The sequence below is a fragment of the Pelobates fuscus genome, chromosome 1 (assembly GCF_036172605.1).
Source record: "Pelobates fuscus isolate aPelFus1 chromosome 1, aPelFus1.pri, whole genome shotgun sequence".
NCBI classification, from domain to species: domain Eukaryota; kingdom Metazoa; phylum Chordata; class Amphibia; order Anura; family Pelobatidae; genus Pelobates; species Pelobates fuscus.
The window spans coordinates 446465709-446490943 of NC_086317.1; the positions used below are offsets into that span (position 1 = coordinate 446465709).

General features: G+C 44.7%; 1 protein-coding gene across 3 annotated transcripts in view; it reads right to left on the reverse strand.

Moving 5' to 3' along the window:
- The window catches only part of ELMOD1 (ELMO domain containing 1), a 136686-nt gene that overhangs the window by 67711 nt on the left and 43740 nt on the right, over positions 1–25235 (reverse strand). Inside the window, exon 2 of one of the 3 annotated variants that reach the window (XM_063430200.1) lies at positions 15173–15240. The exons of the other annotated variants lie outside the window; for them this stretch is intronic. The gene's annotated coding sequence lies outside the window, so the exon portion shown is untranslated. The remainder of the gene's footprint in view (positions 1–15172; positions 15241–25235) is intronic. 3 annotated transcript variants of the gene reach the window in all.

The window sequence follows — 25235 nt, forward strand, 5'->3', positions numbered from 1 at the left end:
CTGAATTACAGGCTCTGACTTCAGCCTGCAAAATTTCCGAAGGAAAACGTGCCAACATCTATACAGATTCAAGATATGCTCTAGGCGTGGCACATGACTTCGGCCTAATTTGGAAGACTAGAGGATTTCTTACCACCGCCGGTACACCAGTCAAACACAGCACTGCAATCAAGGAGCTAATGGATGCCCTCCTACTCCCCAAAGAAGTGGCCGTTTTGAAAGTAAAGGCCCATGGGAAATTGGATACAGATGAAGCAAAGGGCAACCATTTGGCTGATCAAGCTGCTAAGTTAGCGGCCAGGGATTTGCAGGAAGTGGATGAAGAAGTGTCCGGACAAGAAGAAGAAGTCCCTATTTTTGCCCTGCAAACTCTTCCTACTGATTTGCGAATTTTACAAGAACAGCAAGCTGCAGTCACTCCTGAAGAAGTCCAGAAATGGAAAAAGAAAGGAGCTGTCCAAAAGGACGGAATATATTACAACAACTTCAAATTTTGTCTTCCCAGAAATTTGTATCCAGCAGTTGTCCAATGGGCACATGGGCCTGCACACCTGTCAAAAGAATTGATGGCCGCCCTCATACAGAAGTATTATGAAGCACCTGGAATCACAACATTGATCAATAGCTTCTGCAAGGCCTGTGTCATTTGTGCAAAATGCAATCCAGGAAGACCAGTTAAAGTACCTGCGAAACACCTGGCAAAGCCCATGTACCCCTTCCAGCGGATTCAAATTGACCACATCCAAATGCCCAAGAGTGGGCCCCATGAATATGCACTAGTAATAGTGGACATGTTCTCAGGCTGGCCAGAAGCCTACCCAGTGGCCAATATCACTGCAAAAACAACCGCAAAGCGCCTACTTACAGATATTGTATGTAGATTCGGACTCCCAGAAGTTATTGAAAGCGATCAAGGCCCAGCCTTTACAGCAACTGTGACTAAAGAAATTTGGACTGCTCTAGGGGTGACTCTAGCCTTCCACACCCCTTACCACCCACAAAGTAGTGGTAAAGTGGAGCGCATGAACGGCACCCTAAAAACTAGAATGTTAAAAATGTCACAAGAAACAAAGATGCCCTGGCCAGAAAGCCTACCAATAGCTCTATTTAGTGTTAGGCACACACCTAGAGGGAAGCATTCACTGTCCCCATATGAGGTTCTATTTGGGACAGCACCCAGACTAGGTTGTTATTATCCGCAGCAGTTGCAACTCCAATCAGATGTTTTAGTAGACTATGTAACTGAACTTGCAAATGTCCTAAACAAAATACATGCCCAAGTTTTCTCTTCAATTCCAGATCCCGAATTGGATACAGGTTCCCATAACCTACTTCCCGGAGATTGGGTCCTGGTCAAGAAGTTTGTGCGGAAAAATACCCTGGAACCAAGATTTGACGGTCCATTCCAAGTTCTCCTGATTACCGCAACCTCCGTCAAATTGGCCGGTAGGCCAAATTGGATCCACGCTTCCCACTGCAAGAAATCTCCTGCCCCAGAGGAAGCGAATATCGCACAAACATGTATCTCTGGTACATCTTCTCCTTAATTAGCCTTATGAAGGCCCAGCAAGTAGCCATTACCAAAGACATTAGTGGGTACACCTTCTGGTATAATTCATCATGCACCCAGGTGGCTACCTATACCTTTGACTACTGTGATATTGTAGAATGCCCATTTCCCACACCACAAATCCAGAGCATCTATAGAGATATCCCTCATTCGAAAGACCCATATGTTTGTGTAGTTGACAAACAATGGGGGCACAATTGTGATCACTGGGGGGCGGCGGGATGGAATGCCGGGCCTGCCTGGGGTTACAAACCAAAAAGTGCCGTAGCTAAAGTAGATGATCATGGTAGATCGCTTCTCCAGAGAATGACTTTGAGAAAGCCTGGGGGGAGCACACCAATGAAATTAATCCTTAACATTGAGCGCCCAAGCCCAACAGATGCAGACCAGTATGTGATGGGAATGTACTGGAAAAAGGGTTCCTACCAGAAATTAGGGCATTTCTACCTCAAAGATATGTGCAACTCTTCTGAGTGGCAAGGGGCCACCCATATGGTCCCTAACCCATTAAAACCCCATATCCAGACCTTTCAGGACATGATGGCCATTGCTAACCCCACTTTTGAAGATACCATGGCCGCTGAAACAGGTTTTAATGATGTAAATTTATGGTTAGAATGGATGAAATATAATGCTAATAAACATAATAGAACCGCATGTTATGTGTGTGGAGGTGCCCGGCCTCACCTGGGTACCGTACCTTTAATCCTACCCGTAGATATAGAAGAATGTGTTTTAAGCCTTTTTGCCTATCACTATAATTTTAACAGGTCCATATGTATTGCATGGACAAAGGAATATCCTCTTCTAGCCAAAGACGTCAAACCCCCTGATGGTATTACCGTATATAAAGGTAATTACACTTGCTATGCCATGTACGATGGTATTGGTAAATTTGTAGGTAACTTTTCCAAAGGCTATTGTGCTACATACAGAACTGTCCCTGTACGTTTGCTGCAACATCACACTAGGTCACTAGGAGACATTTATTGGTTGTGTGGGGATTTACAGCTAAGATCCAGAATGGACACAGAATGGTGGGGAGAGTGTACTTTGACTAAGGCCATTATGCCTATACATATTATTTCTGACACGCACCTCAACACCCATGAGTTCAGCCACACTAAGGTTAAACGTGACGCCCCAGTGAAAGGAAGTTTTGATCCTCATGTATATATTGATGCCATTGGAGTGCCCAGGGGGGTGCCCAATGAGTTTAAAGCTAGGGATGAAGTTGCTGCAGGATTTGAATCAATTTTTACCATAGTTACCGCAAACAAGAATCTAAATTGGATAAATTACATTTATTATAATCAACAGCGTTTTGTCAATTACACCAGAGACGCCCTCCAGGGATTGGCCGAACAGTTACAGGCCACATCCCAAATGACTTTTCAGAATAGGATGGCCCTAGATATGATCTTAGCCGAAAAAGGAGGGGTTTGTAAGATTTTGCCCGACACTATGACATGCTGTACCTACATCCCAGAAAACACAGGCCCTAATGGTAAAGTCACACTAGCTATAGAAAAATTAAATGACTTGTCTGAAGAGTTAAAAAGGAATTCTGGGATAAAAGATCCCTGGGAAAGATGGTTTGGTTGGATGACAGGATGGCAAAAGGCTTTAATGCAGATTGGTATGGCTATACTAATTTTTCTTTTTATTTTTGCTCTTCTCTTTTGTTGTGTCCTCCCATGTCTGAGAAAATCCCTCATGAAGACTGTTGACCAAGCGGCACCCGCTTTTACCCATCTCGAAGTTGATGACCAAGAATCTCAAGACATCAACTCACCCTGTCTGCCGCTGCAAACATTCCCTTTTGTCGATAAAGTGCAGGAATTCTAGGAAGGGACTAGCTCAGGGACAGCATCTGTCAGTGAATGGTAAAGGCCCCATGTGGAGAAGTGGTGGGTTAGCTGCCATGGGATACCCTTGGGTGTGAAGCGTTCGAGAGCCATACTGACGGATGGTTAGCCTATTAGGGTCAGATCTAGGGACAGCCTTGCACTTTGCATTAACATCTAGCTAGCGGCCACGGGGTTTCTGTGCCTTTGGGTTAACACGTCTTCTGATACTAACATAATAAAGTTTTATCTCTTAGAATCTAACATTTCATAGGGGGGACTGATGTGGAATTATTAAAAATCTATATTGTACTTGTATTGAATTATTGTACTAACTCCATTTTAACTTTATACTGTGACTTCGTCCTCCATTTTGTCCTCCTAACCTGACTTCTTCAATCCTCCATTTTGTCCTCATGACTTAACTTGTTCATTTTAAAACTACATTACGTGACTGAACTTCTCAACCCAATTAATACAGTAGACAAAGACCGTGTTTCCTTCAAGGACAAGTACCAGGAGGTGCTGGCTACTCCTTAAGACTTGCTGGCTACTCCTTAAGAGCTTATAAGATAGTACAGTTTGAAGGCCACAGAACACAGTAGTAATGAAATGTTCTATTCATAAGAGACCTTGCACCTGGACATAAAGCCTGATATCATTGACCGTGTAAAATGACGCTTAGGACCCCCTTGTCCCCCACCCGTGTCCAGAATAATCCCACCTCTGATGGGTGGGCACGGGACTAACCTCTTAATTTTACTAACCAATAGGTAAGACACTAACTCCGTCACTTAACAATTAATCCAATTGATGATGTTTATTTGCTGATATTCTAATAATCAATGATGACGCAAAATGCCTCTTAAAAGGGCCTGCGCGCCCGCTTTTACTCCACTTGCCAATAAACTTTCTCGAAGTTATTTTAACCTGAACCTCGTGTGTCAGACTTAATTACTTCAGCGTATATACGCAATTTAATTTTATTGATTTGGACAGGAACAGATAGACTTTGAACATTTTGGTTTACTTTCAAAAAGTACCATAACAAGGGCCCTTGCGTAATCCCAAGTGGGAGCAGTGTCGGGGACATGTGGGTATTTATCGGTGAGCTAAGTACATTGTGTAGCAAGTGAGAGTGTGAATGTCAAGCACATACAATGCACCACTAAGGGTGTAACCCCCAAATCCTCGTCCTAGTCTAGGGTCCCCTGGAGGAGAACCTCCAGTGGCCACCCATGTTACAGGAGTGGTTTGGGTGCGTCTGTCCACTTCAGAAGTCCGTCAGTCAGACGCCTGATGAGGTGCCTTGGAGTGTCGCAGGGCGTATGTTATGTTCCCTTCCTCTCGTCGGTCTATTGAGTCATACTGTGGAGTCATCGTTCAGTTTGGTCAGTTCCCTAGTCGTCCCTGTAGTCAGTTTTTGGTGATGGCACTGGAGCGCCTCCCTGGGATCTACTGCAAAGTTCTCCTATAGCTCACGCATCCTCACAGTCAGGTACCCCCGGTCCGGCCTCCCTGGGGCAGTCCGAGCCGCCGCCACTGTGTCCCAGAAATAGGTCGCGTGGGGATGAGTAAAAAACCTTGTATATTGTTGAAAGGAGAAGAAGGGGGGGGGGGGGTGGATGAGGGGGGGGAAGGGGGGGGGGGGGTGGATGAGGGGGGGGAAGGGGGGAGGGGTTGGGTTTAGATGTGGCACCATACATCAGCGCACGCTCGGGCACTCCAGGACCGTATGAAATGGTGTGTTTCACGGTCTCCCTGCTCCTGGTCGTGAGAGGTATACATACCACGGGGTCCAGGCATCGACATGTTTGGTGCTCCTTCCTAGCAGTTCTGCATATCGCGCCTCGGCCGTGTGAATGTCCTCTACCCTCTGAAGCCAATCCGTCACAGTCGGTGGTTGTGTTTGCTTCCATTTAGCGGGAATGGATGCTTTGGCCGCATTTAGTAGGTGTCGAACTATCGACCTCTTGTATTGGGCTATTGAGCCTTCGGTGTGATGGAGTAGGGCCATTTCTATGGTGAAGTCAGGTAGATCTCCCAGGATGATCCTCATCTCCCGTTGTATATCCTCCCAAAACGGCTTAATCCGTGCGCATTCCCACCAAATGTGTCTTATTGTGCCTGTGTGGGTTTCGCATCTCCAACATGCGTCTGAAGATCCCGGGAATATTCTATGTAGTAGGGAAGGAGTCCTGTACCAGTGGGAAAGCAGCTTGAAGTTGACCTCCTGGTAGTTGGTACTAATGGAGCTCTTGTGCTGCAGAATCAATATCTGTTCCCATTGTGTGTCAGTGAACGTCCTATCCGTCAGCTCTTCCCATCTTCTTTTGAACGCCGCGTTCCTTGAGCGTTCACCCGTTATTAGCTGTTGATATATGACTGAGACTCTGCCATCGGCAGCTGAGCCGGTTGTGCAGAAGCGTTCAAACCACGTTTGTTCCCTATGTACCGCTACCCTGTTGGGAAGGTTGTAGTAAAAATGTCGTAGTTGCGCATAATGAAATCTATGCATGAGTGTCGGATGTGGTATTCCACTCCAGTCCCGAAGGTTCCGTATACCCGCGTTACTGAGGACTTCGGATATCGGGACAAAGTCTCCATTTCCTACAACTGGCCAGGAAGAACGGGGAAGTCCTCCGCCTATATCAGAGTTGAAGGTGATCGGTATCAAGGGGCTCGGCTGCGGGGAGATATGTTGGTTACGTCTCAGGTGGGACCATGTCTTCAATGTTTGAGCGACGGGTGATTCGGCGCCTAGCATTGACGTTGCGTCCACCGAAGTATGCCACGTGAGTCTGTGGAGGGCTTTGTTAATACCCTCTCTATTCAACGCCACCCACAGTTTGGTGTCAGGTGCCACATGCCAATCCCTGATCCGCTGCAGTACCGTGGCATGAAAGTATTTGCGAATATCTGGCAAAGCCAGGCCCCCCCAATTCTTGGGCAGGCATAACTTGTCAAAGCTGAGTCGAGCCCTTTCTCCCTTCCAGACGTATTGTATCACCGCTGACTTAAGAGATGTAAAAAATCCTGTCGGGATGTGCCAGGGGATGGTGTGAAAATAGTAAAGTAGCCGCGGGAGAATGTTCATCTTTATTACCAATATACGTCCCTGCCAGGAGATGTGGTCGTAGTTCCAGCTTTTGAGATCGTTTAGGATTGTGCGCAAAAGGGGGATGTAATTCTTGGCATACACTTCTTTCGGGTTCCTGGGTATCCAGATTCCCAGGTATCGCATCTGGTCCCGACACCAATGAAAGGGGTACTCACGCTGAATTTGCTCTCCTACGTCCGTCGGGGTCGAGACATCTAATATTTCGCATTTAGTTAGATTGAGTTTCAGTCCCGATAACCGGCCATACGCATCGAATTCTCGCATCAATGCCGGCAGGGAATCAGTTGGGTCGCTCACGAAGAAGAGCATGTCGTCTGCGTATGCAGACGACATGTTCCTGAGTCCCATGCCGAAACCCCCTGATCTCCGGGGTATGCCTCACCCTATCCAAGAACGGTTCCAGCGAGATGGCAAACAAGAGTGGCGATAATGGGCAACCCTGACGCGTACCGTTGTGGATGGTGAAGGCGTCCGTAAGAGCGCCATTCACCCGTACTTTAGCGCAGGGGTCCGCATAGAGCGCCTCTATCCAAGCCATCATCCCTCTTCCTAGTCCCACTTTTCGTAGTGTCGCCATCATGAAGCTCCAGTTTACCCGGTCAAAAGCCTTTTCGGCATCCGTGGAGAGCATTAGTAGGCCTGGTTTCTCCCTAAGGGCTAATGCTTGAATAGAGAACGCCCGGAGCGTGCAATCTCTGGCTTCCCGTCCCGGAACGAAACCCGTTTGGTCCGGGTGTATCAGGCGTGGCACATACTGTTGTAGTCTGGTGGCAATGATCTTAGTGAAGAGTTTCACATCCGCATTGAGAAGCGAGATCGGCCGGTAGCTGCTGCAGTTTTCGGGGTTTTTGCCAGGTTTAGGAATTACCGTGATGGTGGCTGCCAACGTCTCCTGGCGAAACGTGTCACCCTGCTGGAGTCGATTGAGGGCTGTCATTAGATGCGGCGCGAGAATGTCCCTAAATGATTTGTAATATCCTGCCGAGAGTCCGTCCGGTCCCGGAGCTTTCCCTCTCTTCGCTGTCTTAATCGCCGCCTGTACCTCTTCCGTGGTGATCGGGGCCTCCAGCAGTTCCGCTTCTTCTGGTGTTAGAGCGTCGGGTTGGAAACCTTGTAGGTAACGCCATGTTGCGTCTTGTAGGTTCGCTCCGTGGGCGTCGGGGAGTGATGGTGTGGAATTGTATAGTTGTCTGTAGTAGTTACAGAATTCAGTGGCAATTGCTTCAGGGAATTGAGTAAGTGTGCCATCAGTCTTCCGAAGTTCATGGACCTGCGCCCTCGCTTGTTGGGGCCGGATCATGCGAGCCAGGAGTCTCCCACCCTTATTCGCATGGATGTAGAAGAAGGCCTTGGATCGTTGTGTCACCCTATGGTGTTTGCTGGCAACCAGGTCTGCCAGTTGTCGGCGAGCATCCAAAAGTGGGCGATAGTGTTCTTCAAGTTGTGATCGTTTGTGTTGTGTTTCCAAGCGGGAGATTTGGTCGGTGAGCTCCAACATACGTCGCTGCGATTCCCTCTTCTTACGGGAAGCAATTCTAATGAGGTGACCTCGAAGTACACTCTTATGTGCCTCCCATAGCGTCACTTTTGATACCTCTTCCGTGTCGTTTTCCCTGAAGTAATTAGTGAGGTGTTCTGTCAGGTCAGCCAGCACACCCGGGTCCGAGAGGAGCGACTCATTTAGTCTCCACTCCGTCCTGGTGGGCCTGAACAGCGGGGAGTCAAGCTTCACGGCCACTGCACTGTGGTCCGACCACGGTGTAGGTGCGATTGTTGCCGACTGTAGGTGTTGGAGGCCTTCTTGTTGGATAAGAACATAATCAATGCGAGAGTATCTCCTATGTATGGCGGAGTAGTGCGTAAAGTCACGGGTTGTTGGATGAATGGTCCGCCACGCATCCACCAATCTCGAGTCCCGCATGGTCTTCTTGATGGCCCTAATCGCGGATTGTGGGATACTACTGTGTCCTGTCGAGGAGTCCAGCAACGGATCAAGTGGTGCGTTAAAGTCCCCCCCTATAATGAGGGAGCCTTCTGTGAATGCTGCCAGTTGGCGGAATGTTTTGCACAAGAACATCGCCTGTTTTGCGTTTGGCGCATAGATAGAGGCAAAGGTGTATGTCCTCCCCGTAATCGTGCCTTTGATGAAGAGAAACCTACCGTTAGGGTCTGTCTTTCGGTCCAGCAGAGTGAAGGCCAGATTAGCGGCCAACAGTATCGCAACTCCTACCTTGCGGGCTTCGGGATGAGTGCTGTGATAGTTGATTGGGTAAACTCTGTCTTTCAGTCTATGGGTATCCGAGGATTTGAGATGTGTTTCTTGTAATATTGCTACCGAGATCCGTTTGCGATGAAGTTCTCGTAGGAGGTGTGCGCGCTTCTCAGGTGAGTTAAGGCCTCGGCAGTTCTGCGTAAGGACATGTAGAGGCGCTGCTGTGTACGCCATTGGGATAGTGCGGGCGAGGTCGCTGGTGACTCCGCAGTCGTGTTCAGGTGTTCTGGGTCCAGTGGCCCTCGCGCGCGCTGCCTGCCGGTGTGAGGGGGGGGGCAGAGGGGGGGGGGGATGGGAAAGAAGGATACAAGTGCAGTTAAAGAAGAGGAAAGGTAGAACCTTCGTAAGTTACAAGTCCCACGAGTTGGGGGCGGCTCGGCCCACACCCAGTTTAGCCCGTCCCAGGAGGCCCCTGGTGTAAGTGCTCAGTGTTACGATGTCAATAAGAATTAGAGTTATCCCCTCCACTCGAGGGTGTCCTGTGTAGCTGGGTGGATAACAAGACCGTACCGTTCCTTAGCAAGCTAGGGCAGCCACGGTCTTGGGGCCCCCAGTAATGTGGTCTACACAGGTGTATGTCGGGGTGGCGGTGTGGCCGAAGAAGTCCAGTGTCACTGTCCGGTCAGTAGTAGAGGCACAGTGTCCAGTGGTGTAGTAGTGTGTGTACTCTCAAAGGAGTGTCCGTGTCCCACGTGTTCCTAAGTTGAATTCAATGGCCAATACTTGTGAAAATATCGATTAGTACGGTCACGTAGTATGGGGGAATGGGTCAACAACTGTAGGGATAGACGGTGCGGGTGGCTGCTGGTCCTACCCTGTGTCGGGGCGGATAGCCCAGTGCTGTCGTAAGGTAGTTCGAATTGTGGGTCGTGTCTGGCTGGGCTGGCCGCACAGGGAGTTCGATCTAAGTCCCCCTGTCTCCCATAGCGGGCTCCGTCCCCGGTCCTCTATTCCGGGGACAGGAAGCGGGGCTGGCCGTCCATGGGGGGGGGGGGGGGGGGTAGGAGTCAGGCGGTATGGGTGTGTGTGTGTTTGTCCGCCAAGAGTGAACTTCTCAAGTGGTTCCTATCGTACAGTGCAGGAAACAAACAATGCTACCTAATAATCACATGACATCACATCTTAGCATTATTCAGAAACCAGCCGCCCCCCCTCCCAGCCCGACCCCCCCACACTCCCCCAACCCTAGAAATCTGGTGCTATTGGTGTATTCGTAGGTGTAGTCCCAGTTAAGCTCACTTCGTGACCCCTATCCCTTTCGTAGCCCTAGGGCTCTACAGCATCCCCGCCCTTCTCCCACCCATAAAGCTATCACACCCAATATAGCCCGGCATATCAGTATCAACGAAATAAGATCTACATTCACATAGAAATCCCCCATTCGTTCCCCACCTCCCTCTATCCATCCCTCTTATGGTGCTATAGTCAGTGGTAAGTTATAGCTACGATCAGACCAACTCACATTACAGCATCAGTAAAACCATAATATATCAAGTGCTTGAGTGTCCCGTGATTAACCAACAGTCTCATGAAGCGACCTAGTTCGTGTTCCGCGTGCACAAGTGGGGCATGTCTTGCAAGAGTCCCATCCCGCGGGCAAGCTAGGTGGTGCATCCCATCCCCCTCAGGCCCCCCTCCCAAGCAACTCAAAGCAGCCTCCCTTCTCCCGGGGCGTGTTAGGAATGTGTGGCAACACCCGGCCATGTGTAAGTCTCCATATATGTGCACGTGTGTACAGCATTTCAACAGTCCCGTATAGCGACATAGGTTGTGTCTTACATGCACATGTGGGATATGCCCTGCAAATACCCCATCCCACGGGTAGGCCAAACGGTGCGTCCCCCCCCCTTCAGGCCCCCCTCCCTAATCAACTTGGGGTAGCCTTCCTCACCCAAGGGCGTGTTAGAAGAGTGTTGTAACACCCGGTCATGGATAAGTCCCCCTACATGTGTATGCGTAAACAGTACTTATCTGGCATCTGATGTACACGGGATGGCGTTGTCATCTGTGGTTGTCAGCGGGCCGTGGTATGTTAGTGTGTCCTGGTCGGTCTACCTTGCTTGGTGGATACAAGTGGGGGGCAGAACTTTATTCCTCCGGGTCCGTGGGCATCAGTTGCCTGCGGGCCTGTAGGCGCCTAGGTGTGACGTCTCGTCGTCTTCGTTGCAAGTTCGGGGTGTGAAGTCCCTGCCTCTGGTCCAGTGGCCCCAGGATCCAGTCGGTGACCTCTGTAGGCGGGAGGTTGAGGCGCTGTAGGAACCTGGGCACCTCTTCCGGCCAGCGTAGCGGGAACCAGTCGTCATGGTGTCTGGCTAATAACATAAAGGGGAAACCCCATTTGTATGGGATCCCCCTATCCCTGAGTAGCGCTGTGATGGGTCTCAGGGCCCTACGAGCCTCAAGCGTGAGGGGAGATAGGTCCTGATAGAGGGCAACGTCTGCGCCATTGAAACGCCAGGTGGGTCTTGCGCGGGCTTTGTTCATAATTTTCTCCTTCAGCTTATAGGAGTGTAGGCAACATATAATGTCTCTCGGTGTGTTATCAGACGTGCGTGCTCTGTTAGCCCTATGCGCCCTGTCAAACGTTATGGAGTCTGGCGCTTCTGGGCCCAGTATGTCGCGGAACAGCGTCTGTAGTGTTGCTTCTACGGCCTCCGCCCCTTCAGGTTCCGGTAGGCCGCGGACCCTAATGTTTGATCTGCGGCCCCTGTTATCAAGATCTTCGGTTTGGCGTCTCAGGTGTAGGAGAATATTGCCTTGTCTATGTATAGCCAGATTTGAGGCTTCAACCCTCTCCCCAACAGCTTGCACTGAGGCCTCAGCTGCCTGTATCCTGGAGGCCTGTGTGGAGATTTCGGCCTTAATAGAATTTACCTCTGTGCGGATCGCCGAGTGTAGATTCTCAGATAGGGTCTGCATGTCAGATTTAGTGACCATTGCTGCTGCCAGGGCTTTAATTGCCTTTATGTCTGCACTGATGTCCGCCAGCGTGGGTGCAGCCGTCTCCGGTATTGGTGAGGAGGCCGGGGAGTCGGCCATGCTTGCGCCGGCTGCCTCGTGGTATTCGGCGGGTGCCGGGGCCAGATATCCATCCATGCGGCCCGTGTGTGCGGCAGTCGCTTGATGCCTGGGTGTTTGGGAGCCGTCAGGGTGTTTAGTGCGCCCCATTTTCGTGCCGTGCTGATGGGTAAGCCTGCTTTATTAGCTAAGTGGGTCGGAGCTCGTCCTTTACGCGGCCATCTTCGTTCACGGCCAAACCACGCCCCCGTTTGTATTTTTACCATGGCGTCCAAGTCTTGTCTAATACATGCCATTGTTTAACGTTAAGGGCCCATGTGAGCTCCATGCTAGGATACAAGTCCACTTTGTTCCTTAATTTTAGTGGTGGTGACTCGGGTGCTCTTCAACATATGGGAGGCACTGAAGGGTAAATTGTGTGTAAGCAATTAGGGGTTAAATACCATTGGTACAATCTTCAAATAGTTTTAATTAAACATTTTTTTCCAAAATATAACAAAGAAACATTGTGGGGAAAAATAAACAAAGGAGAAGGGTACAGAAGAAAAAGAAGGGAAAAAAAAATAAGATTTTTTCTTCCACAACAATGTATATACATATGAAAGATAAAGTTTCACAGTAAATAAACATGCACTATGGCCGTTACATTAAAAAAAAATATTATCATTAAAATCCTACATTAACTTCTAACTAGAGAGAGAGGATTTGTGATGCCGCAGAAGTTATATGACTGTAGGCTATAGTTAAGATGTTAAGAAGTTAAGATGTTTGTAGTTAATACAATCTGACTTGCAGTTGCACTAAGAGCTGAAAGCTATTAATTATGCATCGACTTGTTACTGAAAAAGGACACCAGTCAACTCAAGAATAATATATAAGTGCAGAGATACAATGATCATCTAACGAATTGTAATACAGATGTTATTAAAGGGACACTATAGTCACCAGAACAATTATAGCTTAATGTAGTTGTTCGTGTGAGTATAATCATTGCCTTTAAGCATTTTCATGTAAACACTGCCTTTTCAGAGAAAATGCAGTGTTTACATTGCCCGTAGGGACACCTCCAAGAGGCAACTCCTCAGATGGCCCCTGGAGGTGCTTCCTGGCTCAGTGCTGCACAGTAGGCAGCACTGCCGTTCAGCGTCTCCACGCTCTGCATGGGGACGCTGAGTTTTCCTCATAGAGATACATTGAGGGGGGCAAGACACCTAATTGGTGGGTTTAACACTATAGTGTCAGGAACACATGGTTGTGCATACATGGTAGAGTCCCTATAGTGCTCCTTTAAAGCGACACTGTAATGCCAAAATTAAACTTCTCCTATTGTTTCCTCTCTCAGGATCTGTTCTTCATTTTTTCCTAACTAATCTAGTTTTCTTTAAAACAAGAGATAAAGTTGGGACTACTTATGTATTTTTCCCATGCTTGACAACCTTTGACCGAAGGAGTAGCTTAACCCCTGAAGGACACATGACATGTGTGACATGTCATGATTCCCTTTTATTCCAGAAGTTTGGTCCTTAAGGGGTTAAGTTCGCTCCATTTCCTCTGGTCAAATTTTTTTTCCCACAATACTCACCCTTTCCTCCGTGTTCTAGCGCTGCTTCATTTGCTGTCCGAACGTCCTGTCATATAGACAGGATGCTGGTGAAACTAACGAATTTCGTCCTAACAGAATGAGTAGTTTGTCCATTCGTGTTAAAATTAAATTTGTGCATTTTGTACACTTTGAAATTTCATTCAAATTAATTAGATTCCGATCTTATTCGTGTCGTGGCTGCATCTTGCAACTGCTTAGTGCATTTCCATGGTATTAGGGAGTGGGGTCTTTCAGCCAACTTTACTAATATGAACTAAAGATGACTTACTCTTAGTAAATAAGACAGACCTTCTGCCCCTGCTAGCTATGCAGAAGCATGTCTACTAAACAGTGAACAGCCTGTGGCTAAACACTGTTGGAAGAAAAAAAAAAAAAGACAGCCCCTCTCCAATATAGTGCTTCATGGTGGGGCACCTATAGAAATAATTAACGAGGGGGGCGTAGTGTCCCCCCCAAGCAGGGCATACTAAAATAAACGCGGGACCTAGTGTCCTCCACCATCCCACACTCAGGAAGATCTTGAGCCTTACCTGATTAGTTACTTGAAAGGCTTGGGGACCCCTAGTCACCTTGGTGGGAATGGGATTTTTTTTTACACCCACCTGTCACCCATAGGTAGGGACAGGGGGGACAATAGGTCCTTCCCCACCCTATTTTCACTTGGGGCCCCCACGCGCCACTCATGGGTGGGATCCAGGGGGAATTAAACAATAGGTCCCACCCCTATTGTAACTTTGGGAACCCAACAACTGCTCATGGTTGGGGGACAATAGGTCCTCCCCCCATTGTCATTTAGGAGCCAGGACAATAGATCCCCCATTGTAACTTAGGCCCCCATGCGCCGCTCATGGGTGGTGTCCAGGGGGGGCGAGACAATAGCTCCCAACCCTATTGTAATTTAGGGCCCCCACCAGCCGCTCATAGGTGGGGGCCAGAGGGGGACAACATGTCTTCACCCCATTGCCATTTAGGGGCCCCACCACATGCTCATGAAGGGTCATCCCATATTTTCTGGGCATCTTTCAAAAGAAATAGAAGATCTGCACCTATGGGGGCAAGTCTTTTACATGGAAGCAAAGATTCAAAAACTTGATTTCCCAAGGCACATATTTAATCCTCCCACTACTTCATCAAGAATCTAAAATCTCTCCACTAGACTGGTCACATCCTCATGCCCCTGCACCACCGGGGCTTTTTCGCTATAAGACCCCACTTCCTCTAAACCACCTGGGATGGCAAAATTCGCTAACACTCCTCTATGCCTACTAAACTAACAAAGACTCCAACTCCTCTCTTTGACACTTCCCCATTCACAGTACACCACCTGCGGTCTAAGACCTCTCTAGTAGAAGTGGTTCTCATTGAAGCCACCCGTGGTAACTTCAGTGTGTAATGTAAAAACAAAATTACATTTCTTATAAGTTATTGAGTTCACGTATAATGTGATAAATATGTTCATCACAAAATCTCCCATAGAAAGCTTCTGTAAACAAATCAATACAAAAAAAAAATACAAATAATCATTTGACTCGTTTATCTAAGCCAGTTCCTATTTTTCAGTGAAATTCTAATGGGGTAAATCCATCCTCTGGGAAAATCTACCTAATATATCATATATTAAAGTCTCAAAGAACAAATACACATATTTGTAGGCAGCTTTCCATGAAAACATAAACGGATATGTTAGTTGGTTAGTTATTTAATAAGAGGGAGAGGACAGGATCTTACTACCTACGATTACCTGTACGTTATTGTACTCTCTCTCTCGGTCTATGGTTGTTTACATCAAATATGCACGGAGTCAGCATTCTACGGAGAAAAATAATTATAAAGCATTATGTTCATCAAATCGCAATTTTTTATTTTTTTTTTAACATGTATAAATAGATATATTCTTTATTCTAATACCATATGCAGGTCCAAATACCCAAAGGTGTGGAATCTATATGAAATTATAAAGATTAACTGTGACTAAATAGTAGCTTGTGACAAGCAGGTAATTTTCCTGAAATAGTTCAGGTCAGTTGTCAATTCACAACTCTTTGTTTAAAGGGACTCTACAAGAACCCAGACCACTTGATCTCAATAAAGTGGTCTACGTGCCATGACAATAATGGCTGTCTCCTATGGGGAAACATTGGATTGACTGAGATAATCTCTATTGAGGCGGAGAGGTATCATGGAGACCAGTGGAACAAGGACTGAAAGGTAAGTAAATCTCATCTTTCAAAGCCCTCACATGGCAGTGGGGACACTAAAATAGGTAGGTAAAAATGATAGCATTAGAAATACATGTTTGTACTCCCAAAGCAACAGTGTTCCTTTATGTTGATAAACCCTTCACAGCTCACTGTACATTTTAACACACAAAGAATATTTGGATTTTTGGATAAGCTTTTAAATTATTTAATATTTTCAGATAACTTTTACATTTATTAAAAACATTAAAAAAATATTATGTATTAAAATATAGCAATATGGGGGCAGAGCTAACACATGAACCTGAGCAGACACCATCTCTGTGAGATCCTCACGGGCCTACCGAAACTCACCCAATATCTCCCTTTCAGCACCCATCAAGCCCTGAAACCCCAAACACTAAACACAGGGCACCTAACCGCATCGATCGATGCCCTTTCAGTACACCCCGAATCTGGGTCCTACCACCCTCCAAAGCCACAAGGCCTTAAAGGCACTCCTCGACAGCCTCATAGGGGCACACAGCCAATGCACACCAAAGCAAACCTGGTTCCACCTCCAGGGTCGGAAAGCCGGGAACCTGAACCCAAGCAAACATCTCCAACAGAGCAAACTCAAAGCCTACAGCAGGCATAAAATGATGGCCGCTGACCTCGCACTCGTATGCACAGAGATCCAAGTTAACACTGACCGCATAAAGGCAATGGAGGAAGATATATTGGATGTCCATACCACGGTACATAACCTGGAAGGCCCAGTGCAACAGCTCCATATTCACCACCACACATTGTCACAGAGACTGACAGCCCTGGAAGATCAACTAAGGTGCAACAACATTAAAATCTGAGGCATTCCAGCGGAGGTAGGAGCAGAAGAGCTTCCACACTATACTTGGAGGCTGTTAACCGCCATGCGCTCACCAGCAGTGGCCAAAAAAAGTTATTCTGGATGGCACGTTTCGAATAACCAACATAACCAATCCCTCTGCATCAGAACCAATGGATGTGATTGTCCGCTACACCTCCACGACAGATAAAGCTCGTATCATGGCGGCTGTACGGGGCAAAACTCAACGGAAGTTCGAGGACTCCTTATTAAATTTCTTCCAGGACCTGACTAGGGCAACGCTACAGTGGCACAGAGCTCTGGGCCCCATCAACACTCACCTCCAGTCTAAAAGACTATACCCCAACCTTCCCTCCTCAATTAGACTTTCAACCAGCCTCCACTCCTTAAAAAAAAATCTTTGAAAACTCACTTCTTCATTAAAGCGTATCAATTAAACGGTCAGCAGGTTTGTCATCCCCCACCCCATGACTCCTTTCCTGTAACTGTCAAAAATGACCTACCAAGCACTCAATAAACCCTTCTCTAACAAACTATTTAATTCCCCTACTTTAACCCTTTGTGTCACTATACCCCACTCCCTCTAGCATGTAAGCTCATCGAGCAAGGCCCTCAACCCCCTCTGTTCCTGTACGTCCAGAGGTCTGATCTCAATTATGTGTCTGTTAGTCCACCCATTGTACAGCGCTACAGAATTTGTCGGTGTTATATAAATAATAAGATAATAATAATAATAATAATAATAATAATAATAATAATAATAATAATAAGGGAGTGCCCTACCTCTGGGGGACTCAGGGTACCTGGAATGGAACCGCCCACACGCTCCGAACATTGGTGGAGACTCCTACATTCTGATCAGCTCTGGGAATAGCGGCACCCGATCTCGGCGTGCCTAGAGGACACACAACTAGGTCATGGAACCCTGACATGGTTGTCCCTTCCATTCCAAGAACCGAGAGCCTCTCCTCAGCAGGGACATGACTAACTGGCATACCCACACGGAGCACACAAACTCATTTGACACATAGTCAGAGGATCAAGTCACGGCTCGACATATTGATTGTTGCTCTCTCGCTTAAATTTAATGTTGCTGTTCTGCATGTTGTAGCAGGAAAAGGCTAAGTAGATTAGAGTAGGCCACTGGGGAACCAACCCACGTAAGACCAATAGCTCACAAAAAAAAAACACCCCACGGACAAGGGGTAACACTTTTATAGACAGACCTGCTGCTTACCACCACACTTGCGGACACCAGTCAACTTTTGTATTCCACCTGCACAAAGAGCCATAACACCACACTACAGGTAGTGACAGGTACTGCTCCCTCTCGCAAACCTACACGCTCACCACCACATGTATATGCGATACATACCCAACTTACTACTACGAGTGATACACATCATATAGCGGTCATAACCCCCTGGAGCTACCTGACTCATCACACTGTCTCCCACATTCGTATGAAGCACTACAAAGTAGCAGAGGGCATAGAATTGTTGAAAAACATAAATGGTGCGTTTTCCTGTCATGTATTGCCAAAATGTTGCGGTTTGCACTCTTGAAATGCCATACTGAGGTATAATGTATTGTTTGAAACGAGCACTACTCAAAAATAAAAATAAAATAAATAAATATAGCAATATACAAAAAATATATATATCAAAGAAGAAATAAAAAAAATCTAAATATTAAAATATTTTTTAAAACATTAAATTAATTTAAAGGTTTATCCAAAAAAAATAATAATTAACTGAGGTCTTTGTAAGGGTTGTACTCATCTTGCAGTGAGTGCCTGACACAAGAAGGTCCCAGCTACCGGAAACTCCTGGCACCATACTCTAGGTTAATTATAGAGTTGTCATTGAAATTTAAACTTGTGCATTGGAGAAACTTGTAATCCTTCGTTCAAGAGTACCGGTGAAATCCTACAATTCCAATGATAATTCTGGCAAAATTGTCTTCTATACAAAGAAGTGAAATGTATAGAACTACAAGCATTTAACATGGAAATGAGTCACAAACATAACAACTAAGCCTATGAAGTTGAGCTACTGAAAGTTGCATTGTATTGTCACAATTTTAGGCATGTTTAGAAACTTCATTGGGAGATCAAAGACACGCTGTTCAAATTATACTTACAAAGAGAAAGGCAAGATGTGTGGGATAAGCAGAAAAAAGTAATAGTAGGTTTTCAAAAAATGTCTGAATTCTTCATTCCTCAAGTTGTTGCAAAAGATGCCAATTTTCTGCACACATTTATAAACAAAGGTCTCTAAGCTACCTATTGCGTGCTCCAAAAAAAATCATAACACCCATTTTAAATAGCCTTCCTGCCTTTAAATAATCCATTTTACAATCAGACAGAATTTCTTCACATAGGTACATAAGGCTATTTACTAAAGAGTAAATTGGAAGGAATATGATGTGAATTCAAAGCGAATTTTAGATTTTTGGCTCAAATAGCTGAATTCAAAAAGATACCTATATATTATTATTATTATAATAAAAAAGTTGGATATATTTTACCCGATAACTCAATTTAGCGAACAACCCTAAAAGGGAGTAATTTTACACATCATACAAAGTACAAGCTCAGTTGACAGATGAAAGAAGTGTAAACGTTATTTAAAAGATCACTAAAGTGTCAGGAAAACAAACTAGTTTTCCTGACACACTATCATCCTTAGGACCCCCTCACCCTCAGGGGCCCCTTCCCTTACCCTAACCCAGCGCTGGGCTCCCTCTGCGCTGGTGACCTCTCCTCCCCCGCCGACGTCAGCTCCAGAGCCGCGCGTGCATTGAAACAGTCCATAGGAAAGCATTTCTCAATGCATTTTCGCATCGAGATTTGCAGAAGCGCCTCTAGCGGCTGTCAGGAAGAGAGCCACTAGAGGTTGGATTAACCCTGCTATGTAAAAATAGCAGTTTCTCTGAAACTGATATGTTTACATCTGAAGGGTTAAAACCTGGGGGACCTGGCACCCAGACCACTTCATTGAGCTGAAGTGGTCTGGGTGACTATAGTGTCCCTTCAATAAAATATGAGGAGGAAACATATTACCGGACAGAACAAAACCGGGAAAAAAGACATTGGGGTCAACTACAAGTGAGTTATGATTATGAAAACGGTGCAAAGTTCTAAGCTAAGTGCAATCACCATGCAAACTAAAGGAATCAGTAGGTGGCCCATCTCCACTTTACCAGGAGGCATCTTCTGATCTCATTCTTATGTAGTGTTTGGAATAAGACACGCGGCATTTCTAACAGAATGTCATCCATTGTTACACCTTTGAATCCTTTGTTTTCTTCTATTCATTCATTCCCTTGATACAGTTTAATCGATGTTTCTGTTCATGAAACTTTAGAAGACCCTTTCATTTCTCTATACATTCCTTAATGAGGTCGACATTACCATGGTATTACCCGATTAATAAAAAGCAGGCAGAAAGGCCTTTATATAATCAGTGGTAGTGGGAAAACAGGTGTTTTACCCATTCACACATCTGGACAAAAAACCCACGTGTACACTAATGAAGGGTGAGACCATTTAAGGGTGCACTACAGATGCTCAGGTTCTTATTGTTTGAATACATATAAAAACAAAAATTAATCGGTAGTTCCACAGAATGAAATATAAGCTTGGCCAGTGTTAAAGATGACTAACAGTGAAGGTTGATTGTCTTCAGATGTATTCTGCTATCTCGTTCAGGGGGTCTGTCTCCTGAAAAGATGTAATATAATGTGATAGTTCTAGGTAGCTCTTTGTTAGAAGACAGAGGGTTTTATTTGCCAGTCACGTTGATTTACAGTATTCATGACACAATTGCATTTGCATGCCTTCTACACAGATTAGTGTCATGTGTGGTAGAGTCTTTAGATAGCTGTATGTAATACTCTGAATAGCCTGCATCTTGTTTTGCAATTGCTTCCAAGAAGAGGTTGTGTCAGGACTTGATATGGGTTACACTCCGATAATGATAAGTGCCAATTTTATTACCAATGTTAGTGTTATTATTCAATACTTTTGGTTTTGGTTACCGAGGGAGCTGTAAAAAGGTGGTTTGGATTGTAGATAGAGACGGCAGTAGCAAAAGGGAGGAGACGGAGAAGGTGTAGATTGAGAGGGAGGTAAATGCAGGTGCCTGTAGATGATGGAAAATCAAACACAGATACCGACACCACACACACACATAAACAATCACAAACACACATACTGACATTACACAAACACCAATACACATATTATACAAACAGAAATAATCACAAACGCACACACGACATACACATAAACAATCAAACAAATACTGACATTCTACACATGAGAAATATTGACACATCTTTTTTGATCTTGATCCAGATGAAGGCAAACTCAGTTGGATGGATTTTTAAATGGTTTACTATTTTTGGAAAAAGCTTTAAAAACCTTTAAAATTTGTTTTTCAATATATTAAAATATCAAAAATACAGCATTTATAAAATATATAAAAAGTTATCAAAGAATTAAAAGAGTTTTGAAAATATAAAATGATTTTAAAAGTTTATACAAAAATATTAAACCATTAGAAAAGCTTTATCCAAAAATATCAAATTGAGGCCTGTGTCATGTAAGGGGAAAATATATATTTTTGACTCCATAATGGAAAGTTATCAGATTTCGCCTTGGATCAACATCATATTCACATAATATTATTTAGATCCTTGATTATCCCATTAAAAAAAAAAAAAAAAACATCCAGGACTAAAAAAATAAATAAAATAAAAAAATCTATAGATTTAGGAAAGATAATTCCAGTTCTTCATTGTTCAGGCTGTAAAGAACAATCTCCAGAGCTGTAAGCAAAAATCACTTTTCTTCCAGTCTCAGTGGATGAACTTTTGTCTGTTCTGTAGTTATGTATATACATACTGACCCCGAACCGAACACTTACATAAACAATCACAAACATACATACTGACATTATACACACCTATTGACACTGTACACACAAAGAAACATTAATATATATACACACATACTGACATAGTACACTATGATATTGCCGGGTTCACTGTTTAGTAGACGAAGCCCAAGATGCAGAGGAGCGCTGAAGGCAATAGACCAAGCTCGCAGTACAAAAGAATCAGATGAAGAGAGTAGTCGGGGAAGTCAAAGGCACAGGTTCAGAAGCGATGATACAGCCAAGGGTCAAAATCAGGAAACAACAGAATAGTGACTAAAGGTCTTTACATGATAAGGAGCAAAGTACAACAGAGTGAGGAGTCAAGGGTGTGTGGTTTAAATTGGGGGAGTGGGTGGTCTTGTTCATTGTAGCTCCTCGCTGGTTTCCACCTCCTGTACCTTTAAAAGGATCTGCTTCGGCGAAGCTCTGTCTCTGTGTGGTCATGTGTGAGAAGCTGTGGTGTTCGTGCGAACAGAGTTCTGTCTCCTGTGTTGGCAAGCGGTGTTTGCATGAACAGAGGTGGTGTTTGTACACACGGAGTTCTGCCTCCTGTGTTTCCGTGTCTGGTAAGTGGCATTCGCACAAACAGAGGTGGCGTTCGTATAAAAGTGAGCGGTCGGCGTGGGTGGTTAAGCTGACCTCGCTGTCTGGAGGGTCACGTTCTGACACGGCGTCCTCGTGGAATGAGAGAAAGACATGGCATGGAAACACGAGATAGGTGAGTGTGGGAGCGAGGTGATGATAGGCATTCACTAACAGTGTGCACAAAAACTCTGTAACGAACTGGTGATAGACTATGTGCTAAACTCCCTCTGAACAGATAGTATTGACAATTTCCCCTATTTTGTTTCCATTTTCACTGAACGTCCTACATTTCCCTTTGGTTCGGTATTTTCGTTGAACCGAACACAAACCACCCCCCTGGCTCGTTAACTTCAAACAAACCACAATGTTACGTGCTCTTTCTGGGTGGCCGCCATTGCTAAATCCATTATACTAAAGCAAAAAAACAGGGCACAAGAGTATTCTGAGAACGGGCAGCAGCTGAAATAGCCCTTTGGTGGGTCCCCACTCAGATCTCAAGCTGGTTTTAGCTCATCTTGTGCCATTACAGAGAGAACCTCTCTGAAACATATCAGACTGGTCCCACCCATATGGGCAGTCCAGATCCAAAATGCCAGCAAGTTCCCTCTGCACGAGAGACACAGCAGCCCCAGATGATTATATTTCAGCTGCTGGCCATTCTCAGTATACTCTTGCACCCAGTTGTTTTTGCTCTCCATAAGTTTAAGGGTAATCCAGACGCGGACCCCTTGCTCACGGTGCCTAGAGAGAAATCAGCTATGCCTCACTGATGATGCCTAACAAATCTGAAACGATTGTCTGGGGTTGCTGTGTCTCTCGTTCAGAGGGAACTTGCTGGCATTTCGGATCTTGACTGCCCGTACGGGTGGGACCAGTCTGATATGCTTCAGATATGTTCTCTCTGTAAAGGCACAATATGAGCTAAAACCAGCTTGAGATCTGAGCGGGTACACACTGAATGGCAGGCTAATTGAGCTGCTGCCCATTCTCAGAATACTCTTGTGACCTGTTTTTTTTTTTTGCTCTCCATTATACTAGCATTCTTTATCCCCTTAATGACCAAACTTCTGGAATAAAAGGGAATCATGACGTGTCACACACGTCATGTGTCCTTAAGGGGTTAAATATGAAACATAAGGCAACAATGAATTTCCATATATAGCACAGGACACAGTTATGAGACTGTAATATAAAATAATTATGTTTTTAATATTTTAAAAACATCATGCCTCCATTATATGACTGGTTGAAACTATATATATATATATATATATATATATATATATATAATGTTTCTTTATTTTTCAGTATTTTGGGGAGCGGTGTACCTCTTCATTGTCTCCATATGACTGTGAGCTAAATTGCACTGTTAACTGGCAAAGCGTATTATTATATATTTTAAAAGTTACTTTTATAATTTGAAATCACAAAATCTAAATAGCCTAAATAATGTTTTTATTGCTCTCAATGCACAAATATTTTGGACCTAAATCATTCCTGAAATAACTTATTTATTGGACAGTTCATTTGTATTGCTTCTATAAATATTTTCTGTATCCATGTTGTATTAATTTGCATAAATGCCACTGGCTTTATTTACTTATGTTTCCATGGCGATTGCACGGCTTGCTCTCATCAGCTGTACCAATTAACACCTTTAAATATAGATTATCTACAGCAGCAGGGATTTGCAACTTTGTTTCTTTGTACATTTAACAAAATGTCCCCTACCTGGTTGCCTTGGACACTGTGGCTCTCAGCCAGGATATACAAACATCTGCACAGAGATTCATTCATCTACTGTAAAGATGACTATTCTCCTCAGGCACGCTGCAGAATAAAAGTGATTTATCCATGCGATAAGTGATTGTTAAGCTTTTTTTTTTATTTTCTAAATTGTACCTTATTGGTTGTCAGTTAGGAGCTTTTGCCAACTGTTTTGTATCCAATAACACAATGTCAATCACAGTGATTGCTGTGCATGCGCCCTGCCTCTATGAGAATCATTAGATGGTCGTGGAGATCACTACCAAAAACGATCAGAGTGCATCTTCTTTATTTTACAGGTACTGGGAGAGAGGGGGGGGAGGGAGAAGAGAGAGAGAGAGATTACGGACTGCCCATTTGTTCCATTAAACATGTTGGTAATTCTTCATTACAAAAGACTGTGATCTCTTAAATTGGATTGTTCAATGCAAGATATAGGACCCTTTTTCATCAAATCAATAATGGAAAAAGTGCTGTAGAAAATTACAGAAAAGTGAGATTTAGACTCTTGAAATTTTTAACATCTCATCATCAGATGTTATCATGTAGATAATTGAAATCTGAACAACAACATGCAGGCTAAGATTCCTGATCTGGAGCAATTCTAGCTACAGCCACACTTTGGCTAGTTTAGCCTCAAACTTTCCATTCAAATTTCAGTTTGATACACCCTGGAGTATAATGAATAAGCTTTTGAGATTTTGGTCTTAAAGACAGACTATCCAAGAGGGAACTTGTGAGGTATATATAGGGTTAACTCTGAAAGATTTTTTTTCCTTAGCAACATCCATTTCATGTCTTTCTCTATGAATTGTGATTTCTATTTTCATATAGAAATCCCCTAATCACAACTGGCATGTTATAGAAACAATTGTATCACAATACAAAAAAATTAAGGTAATATTACAGCTTCTCTGCCCAAAGCTCTCGATGTGCGACCGGAATTCCGAAATTTCCGAAATTCTGGACTTCGGCACTTCCGAAATTCTGGACTTCGGGAATTCCCTAACCCTAAGGTTTTTTGCATTGACTGGTCCCGTTTTCTTTATTCTTCCCATCAGTGGGCAGCTTCCTGTTGATTCATTTTTGTTGGAGGTTTGGTGGTTGTCTGAAGGCCAAAATGGGTGTTTCAGAGAAAATGTTTTTTAGAGTCTCATCTTCTGTTAACATTGGTTGTAGGTCTTTAATGATTTTCCGTATTTCCTCAAAAGCTGGGTTGTAGGTGACCACAAGTGGCACTCGTATAGATATTTTTTTCTCTCTGTACTGTAGCAGGTGCGTGCGTGGAGTTTTTACAGCAGCGTTGATTTGTTTGGTAATAGTCTTTGGTTTGCAGCCTTTCTGTCTCAGATTGGGAAAGTACATTTAGATGGGAATTACGATCATTAGGATCAGAGCATATATCATGGTACATTTTTTTTTATAGAATTTGGCATAGATTGGTGGTAAAATGGTTGCATGAAA